Raw genomic sequence first — 15,740 nt, 5'->3', positions numbered from 1 at the left:
GTTTCCTCTGGTGCTTTCTCCCATTCTTGATACTACCAAGGGTGTTTTAGTTTTTTTTTTTTTTTTTTTTTTTTTTTGAAGAGGGCGCAGATCTTTTGCTGTTTTGATGATTTTACTTTGAAACTGCTCCCAATCTTCTGCGTGTTGTTCTTCCCATTTTTCAGTGGTTTGGGAGTATCTGATTATGTGTAGATCAAAATTTCGGATCAGCGGTGTTTTTCTTTTGAATTTCTTCTTGGATGTGAATTTAATTTTATTCTGGTTAAATAATAATTCGAATCGTTATTTGCATATCTGCGTACATGCATATCGTGAGTTTCTTTTTGGTAGTCATATGACATTGTAACATGATGAATCTGAAATTCTCCCAGATGATGCATGGGTGATCGTCAAGTTTTTTGTTCTCTGGGATGTTTCCCAAGTGAGATTGACATAATTTTTAGGTTTTTTGTTGGCTTAATTCAATGATCCGAGTGCCATTTCAGCCAGTAAATTTGTGTGTTGGATAGTTTACAACGTTTTCTTGTTTCTGTGTTCTCTACCAGTGTGTGCATTGAAGTCACTGAGTAGATTTTTCACATCTTTTGGAATTTTGGCCTTCTCTGTTGCAATTTCTTCCCAGAATCTTTCTGTTTTGTCAGGCTCTTTTTTGTCTTGCTGGACGAGAATTTGAATTTTCTGTTCCGTGAGTTCTGTTGTGAGAATGTGTAATTTTCCTGCTTGAATAAGTGTCTGAATATTGAAGATGCCCATATATGAGTGTGTTTTTCGTGGAAGTTTACCTGAGCACTCCGATTTGGTTTCTCGTTTAAGTACAAGCTCCCCAGAATCCGAATGCTTGGTTGACACTTTGGAGTGGGTAGATTGTCCTCCTGGGATAATTATGTCATTACTTGTACGAGTCGTGTTTGCTTGTCATCAATTCTCTAGCTTTGCTAGTTGAGTAGAATCAGGGATTGTGAGTTCCTGGAGCATGTTTACAGCCGCACCTCCTGGTGAACCGAATCCGACCATATTGCCGCTTGCTCCAAGTCAGACGCAACATGGATTCTGGTCGTCATTTTCCCACCTATCCGGAATATCTACAGAGCATTCCCTGCCCTCCACCTGGGGACGCACCAGATGGGAATTGACAAACACCAGACCGTTTATCATTACTATTATTGTTGTTATTATTCGTGCCAATCATTACTATTGTTACTATTATCAGTATTATTATGCCTTTTATTACTGTGGAAGTCTTTGTGAAATCTTTCATATGTGTTGTGGTGCCACCGCCAGACACCACACTTGCTAGGTGGTAGCCTTTAAATCGGCCGCGGTCCGTTAATTTACGTCGGACCCGCGTGTCGCCACTATCAGTGATTGCAGACCGAGCGCCGCCACACGGCAGGTCTAGAGAGACTTCCTAGCACTCGCCCGTGTTGTACAACCGACTTTGCTAGCGATGGTTCACTGACAAAATACGCTCTCATTTGCCGAGACGATAGTTTAGCATAGCCTTCAGCTACGTTATTTGCTACGACCTAGCAAGGCGTCATATTCAGATACGATTGATATTGTGAATCATGTACCGTCAAGAGCGACGTTCATCATTAATCGATTAAAGTTAAGTATTCCACCAGCTACGTCTGTTTTTCTAAATTCTAATTTCCTTGTCCTGTTCCAGATCTCACCCCAGCCTGCGTGAGATAAAACGCGTGCATTTAGGCCTCCTCTAGTAACACGGTGTTGGCTCTCCTGCCAACCACATGTGTTGTTCCCAGTGAGATGTAAGAGAGGGCCTTAAGACTCTAATCTGGTCAGTCTCAATAAAAAAAAAAATCATATCTTACTTATATCTACATCTACATTTATACTCCGCAAGCCACCCAACGGTGTGTGGCGGAGGGCACTGTACGTACCACTGTCATTACCTCCCTCTTCTGTTCCAGTCGCGTATCGTTCGCAGGAAGAACAACTGTCTGAAAGCCTCCGTGCGCGCTCGAATCTCTCCAATTTTACATTCATGATCTCCTCGGGAGGTATAAGTAGGGGGAAGCAATATATTCGATACCTCATCCAGAAACGCACCCTCTTGAAACCTGGCGAGCAAGCTACACCGCGATGCAGATCACCTCTCTTGCAGAGTCTGTCACTTGAGTTTGCTAAACATCTCCGTAACGCTATTACGGTTACCAAATAACCCTGTGACGAAACGCGCCGCTCTTCTTTGGATCTTCTCTATCTCCTCCGTCAGCCCGATCTGGTACGGATCCCACACTGATGAGCAATACTCTAGTATAGGTCGAACGGGGGGTTTGTAAGCCACCTCCTTTGTTGATGGACTGCATTTCCTAAGGACCCTCCCAATGAATCTCAACCTGGTACCCGGCTTACCAACAATTAATTTTATATGATCATTCCACTTCAAATCGTTCCGCACGCATACTCCCAGATATTTTACAGAAGTAACTGCTACCAGTGTTTGTTCCGCTATTATATAATCATACAAGAAACGATCTTTCTTTCTATGTATTCGCAATACATTACATTTGTCTATGTTAAGGGTCAGTTGCCATTCCCTGCAGCAAGTGCCTATCCGCTGCAGATCTTCCTGCATTTCGCTGCAATTTTCTAATGCTGCAACTTCTCTGTACACTACAGCATCATCCGCGAAAAGCCGCATGGAACTTCCGACACTATCTACCAGGTCATTTATATATATCGTGAAAAGCAATGGTCCCACAACACTCCCCTGTGGCACGCCAGAGGTTACTTTAACGTCTGTAAACGTCTCTCCATTGATAACAACATGCTGTGTTCTGTTTGCTAAAAACTCTTCAATCCAGCCACACAGCTAGTCTGATATTCCGTAGGCTCCTACTTTGTTTATCAGGCGACAGTGCGGAACTGTATCAAACGCCTTCCGGAAGTCAAGGAAAATAGCATCTACCTGGGAGCCTGTATCTAATATTTTCTGGGTCTCATGAACAAATAAAGCGAGGTGGGTCTCACACGATCGCTGTTTCCGGAATCCATGTTGATTCCTACAGAGTAGATTCTGGGTTTCCTAAAACGACATGATACTCGAGCAAAAAACATGTTCTAAAATTCAACGACAGATGGAAGTCAGAGATATAGGCCTATAGTTTTGCGCATCTGCTCGACGACCCTTCTTGAAGACTGGGACTACCTGTGTTCTTTTCCAATCATTGGAACCTTCCATTCCTCTAGAGACTTGCGGTACACGGCTGTTAGAATGGGGGCAAGTTCTTTCGCGTACTCTGTGTTGAATCGAATTGGTATCCCGTCAGGTCCAGTGGACTTTCCTCTGTTGAGTGATTGCAGTTGCTTTTCTATTCCTTGGACACTTATTTCGATGTCAGCCATTTTTTCATTTGTGTGATGATTTAGAGAAGGAATTGCAGTGCGGTCTTCCTCTGTGAAACAGCGTTGGAAAAAAGTGTTTAGTATTTCAGCTTTACGCGTGTCATCCTCTGTTTCAATGCCATCACTATCCCGGAGTGTCTCGATATGCTGTTTCGAGCCACTTACCGATTTAAGGTAAGACCAGAACTTCCTAGGATTTTCTGTCAAGTCGGTACATAGAATTTTACTTTCGAATTCACTGAACGCTTCACGCATTGCCCTCCTTACGTTAACTTTGACATCGTTTAGCTTCTGTTTGTCTGAGAGGTTTTGGCTGCGTTTAAACTTAGAGTGAAGCTCTCTTTGCTTTCGAAGTAGTTTCCTAACTTTGTTGTTGAACCTCGGTGGGTTTTTCGCGTCCCTCGCAGTTTTACTCGGCACGTACCTGTCAAAAACGCATTTTACGATTGCCTTGAACTTTTTCCATAAACACTCAACATTGTCAGTGCCGGAACAGAAATTTTCGTTTTGATCTGTCAGGTAATCTGAAATCTGCCTTCTATTACTCTTGCAAAACAGGTAAACCTTCCTCCCTTTTTATATTCCTATTAACTTCTATATTCGGGGTTGCTGCAACGGCCTTATGATCACTGATTCCCTGTTCTGCACTTAGAGTCGAAAAGTTCGCGTCTGTTTGTTATCAGTAGGTCCAAGATGTTATCTCCACGAGTCGGTTCTCTGTTTAATTGTTCAAGGTAATTTTCGGATAGTGCACTCAGTATAATGTCACTCGATGCTCTGTCCCTACCACCCGTCCTAAACATCTGAGTGTCCCAATCTATATCTGGTAAATTGAAATCTCCACCTAAAACTATAACACGCTGAGAAAATTTATGTGAAATGTATTCCAAATTTTCTCTCAGTTGTTCTGCCACTAATGCTGCTGAGTCGGGAGGTCGGTAAAAGGAGGCAACAATTAACCTAGCTCGGTTGTTGAGTGTAGCCGGCCGGAGTGGCCGTGCGGTTCTAGGCGCTACAGTCTGGAACCGAGCGACCGCTACGGTCGCAGGTTCGAATCCTGCCTCGGGCATAGATGTGTGTGATGTCCTTAGGTTAGTTAGGTTTAATTAGTTCTAAGTTCTAGGCGACTCATGACCTCAGAAGTTAAGTCGCATAGTGCTCAGAGCCATTTGAACCATTTGTTGAGTGTAACCTCCACCCATAATAATTCACAGGAACTATCCACTTCTACTTCACTACAGGATAAACTACTACTAACAGCGACAAACACGCCACCACCGGTTGAATGCAATCTATCCTTTCTAAACACCGTCTGTGCCTTTGTAAAAATTTCGGCAGAATTTATCTCTGGCTTCAGCCAGCTTTCTGTACCTATAACGATTTCAGCTTTGGTGCTTTCTATCAGCGCTTGAAGTTCCGGTACTTTACCAATGCAGTTTACAATTACAATACCGATTGCTGCTTGGTCCCCGCATGTCCTTACTTTGCCCGGCACCCTTTGAGGCTGTTGCCCTCTCTGTACTTGCCCGACGCCATCTAACCTAAAAAACCGCCCAGTCCACGCCACACAACCCCTGCTAACCGTGTACCCGCTTGCTGCGTGTAGTGGACTCCTGACCTATCCAGCGGAACCCGAAACCCCACCACCCTATGGTGCAAGTCGAGGAATCTGCAGCCCACACGGTCGCAGAACCGTCTCAGCCTCTGATTGAGACCCTCCACTCGGCTCTGTACCAAAAGTCCACAGTCAGTCCTATCGACGATGCTGCAGATGGTGAGCTCTGCTTTCATCCTGCTAGCGAGACTGGCAGTCTTCACCAAATCAGATATCCGCCGGAAACCAGAGAGGATTTCCTCCGATCCATAGCGACACACATCATTGGTGCCGACATGAGGGACCACCTGCAGATGGGTGCACCCTGTACCCTTCATGGCATCCCTTCATGGCATCCGGAAGGACCCTTTCCACATCTGGAATCACTCCCCCCGGTATGCACACGGAGTGCACATTGGTTTTCTTCCCCTCCCTTGCTGCCATATCCCTAAGGGGCCCCATTACGCGTCTGACGATGGAGCTCCCAACTACCAGTAAGCCCGCCCTCCGCGATCGCCCGGATCTTGCAGACTGAGGGGCAACCTCTGGAACAGGACAAGCAGTCATGTCCGGCCGAAGATCAGTATCAGCCTGAGACAGAGCCTGAAACTAGTTCGTCAGACAAACTGGGGAGGCCTTCCGTTCAGCCCTCTGGAATGTCTTTCGCCCCCTGGCACACCTCGAGACGACCTCCCACTCTACCACAGGTGACGGATCAACCTGAATGTGGGCAGTATCCCGGGCAGCCACAGTCGTAGTCCGATTGGGGGATGCGTGGGACGAGCTGGCCGTCCCCGACAAACCCCCATCCGGACCCCCACAGTGATGCCCATTGGCAACAGCCTCAAGCTGTGTGACCGAAGCCAACACTGCCTGAAGCTGGGAGCGAAGGGATGCCAACTCTGCCTGCATCCGAGCACAGCAGTTGCAGTCCCTATCCATGCTAAAAAACTGTTGTGCAAAGAACGTCTGAACTAATCTACAGAGAGCACAAACAAATCGACACAAAATTTAAACGGGTATTAAAATACAGGATTGCCTAGTAAATGCAGTAATGCTGCTACTTGCGCACTGCTGACACACTGCTCGGCGGCGGAAGGAGACTACGCGTTTTTACACTATTCAGGTACTAAAACGCGATGCTATAATACGCCCGAAATTTATGAATTAAACAATGCAAGTACCAAAAATACGCAAAGAAATTAAGAATTAAACAATGTAACAAATAAGTGAGCTAGGAGTATACGACTTTCTGCTGGCAGCTGCTTATCCAACGGCGGCAGGGAGTTTGCTAGTAAAAAATTAAAGAAGAAACTGAGGTTTTCAGTGAAAAGTACATAATATTTCAAGAAAGAGATGAGTTATCTTGCAAGAGACAAGGTAATACCTACATGACAGAGGAAAGCATCTGGGAAAGATGGCTGGGGAAAAACCGGAAGAGCGGACTTACATAAATATCATGGAGGAATATTTACGACCGAAGTGATTTTGTAACATAGCAAGTAAAGGAATAACTAGGAAGATAGGTAAGATAGGAATGGTATATATACTGTTGAAGAAAGATAACAAGAGAACAATCTCTAGCAAAGCTACGATTTCACTCGTGATGGCAGAAGCACTATATAGTAAAGAAATTTTGAGATGGGACGTTATAGTAGAAATTTAAGGAGAGTGACTGAATATTTATAAAGACTTTTTAGAAGAACAGAAATGGAAAGTAGGTTCAGAGATCAAGAGTAAAAATTAAGAATCGTATAGATGTGCAGGTAAGTTAAGGAACACTGTAAGCAAGAAAATACTTAGGCTCTATTGCTACAGTGTATTAAATACATTACCAAATTGAAAGAGTCCACGAAATGTGCAGAGTAAATAAACTATATTCAGTACTAAGTTATTGTAAGAGAAGACTGGTAAAGACAGAAAGCGAAAGATAATTAAGTTTATGTATTGGGTGTAATGGGTAGATAGAGAGCCGACTGGTGTAGAAATATTGTTATCAGTTTGTATATCTTGTACTCTGATTTTCATACAGATGGAACAATTTTGTAGATTCTGCATGTTGTGCCACATAGCAACTTTCAGTAATCTAAAATGTAATGTGGGTAAAATTTCATCTAAAGATGTATATTGCCTTCGTTTTCAATGAAACTGATTTAAAAAGTTAAACTGGCACTGTAGAAAAAGAATGTCATCACGAAATTTTCATGTGTCTACAGTTAGTCTCAAAAAGTGTAGGAAAGTAAGAAATGAAATTTGGTAGTTGCAGAATGCAAAACAAAACATGTCGCATTCGTAGTTGTCATAACTGGGGACCGTACAATGGCAAGTTTGGATCCACCTGCACCTGTTATACGTCTTTTGTATTTCAGGCAGTAGCAGTTAATGAGAGTTCTTTTGAAAACTTTGGTTGTTTGTGTTTCTCAACAACTTAGGAGGTGCTAACAAAAGAAATAAGATTAAATTCGCTCTAATTAATAGCGCTGCTGAATGTTGAGACGCAATTTTCGAGAACCACGCTGTGACTTAAATCTCGTCGTTTTCGATATGTGATAATCATCTTACTGTGTATCGTGTTTGGTTTCACTAGATGTAACATAATCCCACTGTAATAACGTTTAATTAATTAGCTTTAATTCTGATTAATACGGAACTTATTAATTTGGTAGTTGCTAAAATGTGGGCACGTCATTGCGCTAGGCAGACATGTGATGTAACTCGAGAAAAATTATGATGGTAATTGCAGAAAGTTCGAAATTGGAATATATAACACGGCTTAATGAAGGCGTCAGGTGTAGTCTGTGTGAGCAGATTAAGTATAAGAAGATTTCAGATCAGAATATTTATTAAAATTTAAGAGTTTAAGAGTTTTAATCGCGCGGTTTTATAAGTGTTAATTCATTCACTCTGTAATACAGTAGTTGCTCATTGAGCAGCCAGCTTCATAGCTTATTAACGCATCAGCGTCCATTAGTGTCACATCGGGAGTGTAGCGAGTTGCATATCTAGGATTGTCTACTTTTATAGTTCACTTCTTCAGTTAATCTTTGAAGGTCGGATAGGATGTGTCCACGCTGTGTGCCGACGCAGGATGTGCTGGCCGCAGTTCGCGAAAAGCTGAATCCGCTTTTGACTACGGTCACTCATCTTGACTCTGCTTCCTCGGGGTGTAGCGGTGGCGGAGAACATGGCGCGTTGCACGGGACACCTCAGGTGGGACTTGTTTTGCTCACCGGCTTTGCTTCCAAGGCACCTCCTAGTGCACTCGAGGCTGTGGATCTACCCTCGCAGCAGGGTAGGGGCGGAAGGTTACGCGTTTCGAGGAGGACGGCCCATGTGGAGACTGGCCATCTGGTCTCGCCTATGAGTGGACAGGTGGCCGCTCCTTCAGCAAGGTCCAAGCAGGTATACGTATGGAGGGGTTTACTAGCTACCGGAAGCTCCAGTGTAAGTGTCGTTATGGAGTCTCTTAGGCACACTTCGTTCAGGACTGGGAGAAAAGCTAATGACCACTCGGTAGGTCTGCTGGGATGACTCGTTCGATATGTGGAGGTGGTTTTGCCTGCGGCTATCAAGCGTGCGTTGTGTAGTGGCCTGCAAGTTGTGGCTCATGTCGGTACCAACGACCCCTGTCTGCATGGGTTCCGAGACCATCCTCACGTCATACAGGTGACTGGCGGAGGCGGTGAAGACAGCCAGACTCGCGCATAGGATGCAAGCAGAGCTCGCAATTTGCAGCATTGTTCCAGAGTTGATGGGGATGCTCTGGTTTGGAGCCGAGTGGAGGGTCTCAACCAGATGCTTCGTCGACTCTGTGACGATCTTGGGTGTAGATTTCTAAACATGCATTATCGTGTCATGATTTGTAAGTGACTTGTAAGACTCTTCTTGATAGGTCATGTGTGCACGATGCAAAGGAAGCAGCTACCCTAGTAGCAAATTACGTGTGGACTGCTCTTGAAGGTTTCTTAAGCTAGACGGTAGTTTGCGGTGTTCTGAAAAATACGTGTGGACTGCTCATGAAGGTTTCTTAAGCTAGACGGTAGTTTGCAGTGTTCTGATGGACACCCAAAAGTCGATACGCAACAAGGGAAATCAGACGGTGTTCAGAATAAAGGCACTCTGACTGTCAACATTTTATCAGTAAATTGTCCAAGTGTTCGTAATAAAGTTCCCGAATTTACTGCCGTCATGAAAAGTTCTTGCGCTCATATTATTCTTGGGACTGAAACCAAAGGTAGAGAACTCTGAGATATTTAGAGAGTCAGGAACGTATATTGTAAAGACAGATTAGAGGCCATATGGTGGATAGTGTTCTTTGCAGCTGACAAAAATATTGTCTTTATAGTAGTCGAAGTTGAGTGTGACAATGAAGTTACCTGATCGCCTATAGCAGATACAGGTGACGCCAAGTTGATTATTGAATTTTTTTACCGGCCACACGATTCCACTGTGATAGTTTTAGAGTTGTTCAAAGAATGCCTACGGTCAGTAACACGTAAAAACCCAGGACATGCAATACTAGTTGGAGGTGTCTTCAACTTATCGAGTATAGAGGGGGAAGTAGATTGATTTGTTGCGGGAAGCAGACAGTCAATCATACGAAATATTTTTCAACAAGTTTTCTGAAAACCGTTTTGAGCAGCTAGATCGGAAGCCCAAACTGAATGGAAATATCTCAAACCTTGTAGGTACAAACAGGCCGGACAGTATACAATAGTGATTTAATTATACCAACTGTGATTACGAAAGTTAATAATTCAGTCAGGCAGGCTAGGAGAGTGTTTCGTCTAGACAGTGCAAATAAGCTGTTGTTAGCATCTTACTTAGGTAGTGAACTGACATCACTTATTTGCAGCAAGGTGGATGTGTAGGAATTATGGGCAAAGTTTAAGCAGATTGCACATCGTGGTTGAAGAATTATAAACTACTCAGTGTATAAAGGACGACAAAGATTCACAATAGTTTAATAATATTCGGAAAACGCTGAGGAAACAGATGCTGTAGCACTATCGCTTCAAAAGGGATATACAAATGACGACGAGTGAAGGTTGCTAGAGATTCGAGCGTCTGTGGACAGATCAATGAGCGAAGCATGCAACAGCTACCGCCATCACACCTTACCGGTAGATGTGGTAGAGAACCAGGGAAAACTCTGGTCGTATGTAAATTCGCTAAGCAGGTCTAAGGCTTCCATTCATTCCCTTGCTGACCAGTCTCGTGTGACAGTTGAAGACAGCAGAACGAAAGCGGAAGATTTGAGTTTCACGTTAAAGAAATCGTTCACACAGGAACCATCGGACAGACTCCAGTATGGACGACACAGTAATATGCATCACTGATATAAAAAGCAAATGAAAGATTTGAAAGCAAATAAATCACCAGGTCTGGAAGGAATCCCAATTCGATTTTACGAAGAGTACGTGGCCTACATTTATCATGAATCTCTTGCCCAGCACAAAGTCCCAAGTGACTCGAAAAAAGCGTAGGTGACTCCAAGGCCAAAGGACGGACCTGCAGAATTACAGACCAATATCCCTAACGTCGATTTTCTGCAGAATCCTTGAGCATATTGTCAGAATTCATTAAAATTTTCTTGAGACTGAGAAGCTTATGTCCTCGAATCAGCAAGCTTTTAGATACTGTCGCTATTTGGAAACTGAGCTTACCTTTTACTCAAATGATATTCTGCGAAATATGGATGAAGGGAAACAGGCAGAATCCATATTTCTAGATTTCCGGAAAGCATTTCACACAGTGCCACATTGCAGGCTGTTAACGAAGTTACTATGATATGGAAGAAATTAACAGATATGTGAGTGGCCCGAAGACTTCTTAAGTAATAAAATCCAGTGTACTATGTCGCCCTCAACAGCGAGTGTATCACAGACTAGAGTATCGCTCTAGAGAAGTGTGGTAGGACAACTGTTGTTTTCTATATGGATAAATGATTTGATGAAAAAAATGGGCAGAAATCTGCTGATGATGCTGTGGTTACAGGAAGGTGTCGAAGTTGAGTGACTGTAGGAAAATACAAGACGACTTAGACAAAATTTGTTGTTGGTGTGATAACCTTTGATGTTCTGATACTGTATTAATAATGTGCTGCTTGACGCAGTCAAGTCCTTTTGAGTATCTGGAGTTAACGTTGCAGAACTTTGTGAAATGGAACGAATGTGTGAGAAATGTCGTAGGGAAGGCGAATGGTTGATTTCAGTTTACTGGCAGAATTTTTGTAAAGAGTGGTTCACCTGCAAAGCAGATCGCACACAGAACGTTGGTGTGACCTATTCTTGAATACTGCTCGAGTGTTTAGGACCTGAACCAGGTCGGACTGAAGGAAGACATCGAAGGAAAGCAGAGACACGATGCAAGATTTGTAACCGGTAGGTTCGAGCATCCCCTAAATGTTATGGACATGCTTCAGGAATGAAATGGGAATTCATGAGGGGGGGACAGGGGGGGGGGGGGGGGGAAGGCGATGTTTCTTTCGAGAAACAATTGAGAAAATTACATAACTGACATTTGAAGTTGACTGCCACAGCATTTTACTGCCACTAACATACATTGCGCATAAGGATGTCGAAGATAAATACGAGAAATTAGGGCTCATAAAGGGGCATATAGATATTCGTTTTCCCCTTGCTCTGTTTGCAAGTGGAACAGGAGAGGAAGTGACTCGTAGTGGTAGATGGTAAGCTGCGTCACGTACCGTACTGTGACGTGCGGAGTATCTGTGTAAATGTAGATGTAGGTGTGGGAGTAACCACGACACAACGAGTTTGAAGACGCAATGAATGCGTGACAGAATCAATTTAAAATAAACGATTGCACGATTGCGAGCTCTAATCGACGTAAATTAAAACCGTATCCGGAAACAAATTGAAACCCCTTGCCGCATTTACATTGCACCCAGATATCCGCTCTTTCGGAGGGAGTTTTCTTCGTCAGGACCTGATTCAGAAACGTTAAAGGTTCAGTTTTAGGAGCGCTTGAGAAATTAGTTCATAAAGTCTTTCCGAAAAACGCAATTAATGTTTTTTTAAAAGCTTGTTCAATCTGGTTTATGTCTAGCCATTAAAATGGTACTGGGAACTCTGCCTGCTGCTTAGGATAGCAAAAAGTACATCATAACGATTCTGATCGCTTCTTCCATGTGCACGGGCAAGAAAAATAGGGCACAAATTATTGTGAAAGACAAATTTTGAAACACAAATTATTTTGAATGCGGTCTGTTAGATGATTTGAGTTTTCAACAACGCCAAATTACAAAACGTACTGTTTTGACATATTTCACAAGTGACTGGCAGGCTCGACGGCACGGCTGTATTTATACCACTCTTCTATCGTGTATACGCAATCTAGATCAATACATGAAAGTGTCACAGTCCTTTGCATGCTGGTACATTAAGCAGTCACAGAAATGTCAAATTGCCACTTGTGGCATGAACGCGAGACAAAAGCTGCTGAAACATGGAGCAACATCGCAACTGTAATGGTATCAACACACAATGTAAGTTATAGCTCATATGACACGAGAAATAAACATTAAAGGTTTAGCAAGACTTGTTTCTTCATAATAGATATTCCAAGATTGTGGCGGACTACATGTTATCTAAGTTATTTACCTGTTGGCTGCAGGATATAAGAAATATTTGTCGTGGGGCGATCCAAGTGCTTGAAGTTTCTTCTTAAGCACATCAGTGAGTGCCTCCAACTAATGTAGTTTCCCACCTATGGGGACTGTCTAAATTAGTTTGCCAAGAGCTCACTGAAAGATGATGGGACTCTGAAACACAGCCATAGCTGTAGATTGTCAAAGAGAGCTCATGACTACAGCCAAGTCCGTTATTTTCACGTGGATGAACTACGTCTCGAAATTGTCATGCATCGTTCTTCAACAGTCCCAGTAATGTGCACTGATGTCCTTACTTGGAAAAGACAATAGTGATAATTGTCCGCAGCTCGTGGTCGTACGGTAGCGTTCTCGCTTCCCGCGCCCGGGTTCCCGGGTTCGATTCCCGGCGGGGTCAGGGATTTTCTCTGCCTCGTGATGACTGGGTGTTGTGTGCTGTTCTTAGGTTAGTTAGGTTTAAGTAGTTCTAAGTTCTAGGGGACTGATGAGCATAGCTGTTAAGTCCCATAGTGCTCAGAGCCATTTGAACTATTTGAACAATAGTGATAATTCTTTCTCTTATCTGCTCCCAACCCTTAATTCCTGTGCTTCTTGCGGATCACTGCTGTCATAGCTCTGCTGCCCATATCCTCCTTCCCGACACCACTATAGAAATGGACATAATCTCCAATCATCTCAGATCCGTTCCTCTTTCTCTGTTTGTATTAAGAACCCCATATCAATTTCCAACGTTTACAGCTACCAGGAAACATCTTCTTTCTTGGTATGCAAAACCAGTACTTCTTTTGCTGCCTTAAAGTAAGTCCTATTCTCTAGCTATGCACGTCTCCCTTACGTTCCACTTTTGATCCAAGGCATTTGACAGATACCTTGAGCAACGAATCTGCGTTTTAGGAATGTTGGGGAGCTGGCTGAACGGTTCAACTCCAGCCTTGAAAGACAGAACTAAATTTCGGTTTGCCAGGCCATAGTTGTACCACTTTTTCACGCTTTTGAATTCTGACTGCCAAACTAGGTAAGGACGAAAAGCAGGACAATACAGGAAAGAGGGAAGAAAGTACATCATGAGACACATTTCGTCTCGTTCGTCCGCAGAGGACTGTCCGGTTTGGCTGATCCAGCCAGCAGCTACGCACCTGCTGGTGTAGCTGTCCGTTTCGCCCGAACGCACAAACATGGAGCGGTAAATTACAGAGGTGTTTGTGAAGACAGCCGTTTGTTCAACACCATAAGAGAAAATTGCCGTCAACATCTTTAAAGAAACCCAAGTGTAATCAATGATTTTAGTTTCGGGAGCGCCTTTTTTAACTGCTGATAGCGGTGTAGCGATGTTTCATAGTTCCACTTCAGTGCCTCACATGTTGTTGTTGTGGTCTTCAGTCCTGAGACTGGTTTGATGCAGCTCTCCATGCTACTCTATCCCGTGCAAGCTTCTTCATCTCTCAGTACCTACTGCAGCCTACATTCTTCTGAATCATCTCTTGGTCTCCCTCAACGATTTTTATCCTCCACGCTGCCCTCCAATACTAAACTGGTGATCCCTTGATGTCTCAGAACATGTCGTACCAACCGATCCCTTCTTATTGTCAAGTTGTGCCACAAGCTCCTCTTCTCCCCAATTCTATTCAATACCTCCTCATTAGTTATGTGATCTACCCATCTAATCGTCAGTATTCTTCTGTAGCACCACATGTCGAGAGCTTCTATTCTCTTTGTCTAAACTATTTATCGTTCACGTTTCACTTCCATACATGGCTACACTCCATACAAATACTTTCAGAAACGACTTCCTGACATTCAAATCTATACTCAATGTTAACAAATTTTTCTTCTTCAGAAATGCTTTCCTTGCCAATGCCAGTCTACATTTTATATCCTCCCTATTTCGACCAGCATCAGTTATTTTGCTCCCCAAATAGCAAAACCCCTTTACTTCTATAAGTGTCTCATTTCATAATCTAATTCCCTCAGCATCACCCGACTTCATTCGACTACATTCCATTATCCTCGTTTTGCTTTGTTGATTTTCGTCTTATACCCTCCTTTCAAGACACTGTCCATTCCGTTCAGCTGCACTTCCAAGTCCTTTGATGTCTCTGACAGATTTACAATGTCATTGGCGAACCCCAAAGTTTTAATTTCTTCTCCATGGATTTTAATACCTACTCCGAACTTTGTTTTTGTTTCCTCCTTTATTGCTTGCTCAATATACAGATTGAATAACATCGGGGATGGGCTGCAACCCTGTCTCACTCCCTTCCCAACCACTGCTTCCCTTTCATACCCCTCATATAACTGCCATCTGCTTTCTGTACAAATTGTAAATAGCCTTTTGCTCCCTGTCTTTTATCCCTGCCACCTGCAAAATTTGAAAGAGAGTATTCCAATCAACATTGTCAAAAGCTTTCTCTAAGTATACAAATGCTAGAAACGTAGATTTGCCTTTCCTTAATCTTTCTTCTAAGATAAGTCGTAGGGGCAGTATTCCCTCACGTGTTCCAACATTTCTATGGAATCCAAACTGATCTTCCCCGAAGTCAGCTTCTATCATTTCTTCCATTCGTCTGTAAAGAATCTGTGTTAGTATTTTGCAGCTGTGACTTATTAAACTGATAGTTCGGTAATTTTCCCATCTCTCAACACCTGCTTTCTTTGGGTTTGGAATTATTATATTCTTCTTGAAGTCTGAGGTCACTTCGCCTGTCTCATACATCTTGCTCACCAGATGGTAGGGTTTCGTCAGGACTGGCTCTCCCATGGCTGTCAGTAGTTGTAATTAAATGTTGTCTACTCCGGGGCCCTCGTTTCGACTCAGGTCTTTCAGTGCTCTGTCAAACTCTTCACGCAGTATCATATCTCCCATTTCATCTTCATCTACATCCTGTTCCATTTCCATAATACTGTCCTCAAGAACATCGCCCTTGTATAGACCCTCTATAAATTCCTTCCACGTTTCTGCTTTCCCTTCTTTGCTTAGAACTGGGTTTCCATCAAAGCTCTTCATATTCATGCAAGTGGTTCTCTTTTCTACAAAGGTCTCTTTAATTTTCCTGTAGGCAGTATATATCTTACCCCTAGTGAGATAAACCTCTACATTCTTACATTTGTCCTCTAGCCGTCCCTGCTTAGCCATATAGCACT

This window comes from Schistocerca piceifrons, chromosome 4, assembly GCF_021461385.2.
Source record: "Schistocerca piceifrons isolate TAMUIC-IGC-003096 chromosome 4, iqSchPice1.1, whole genome shotgun sequence".
Taxonomy (NCBI): domain Eukaryota; kingdom Metazoa; phylum Arthropoda; class Insecta; order Orthoptera; family Acrididae; genus Schistocerca; species Schistocerca piceifrons.
This window is presented reverse-complemented; position numbering follows the sequence as displayed.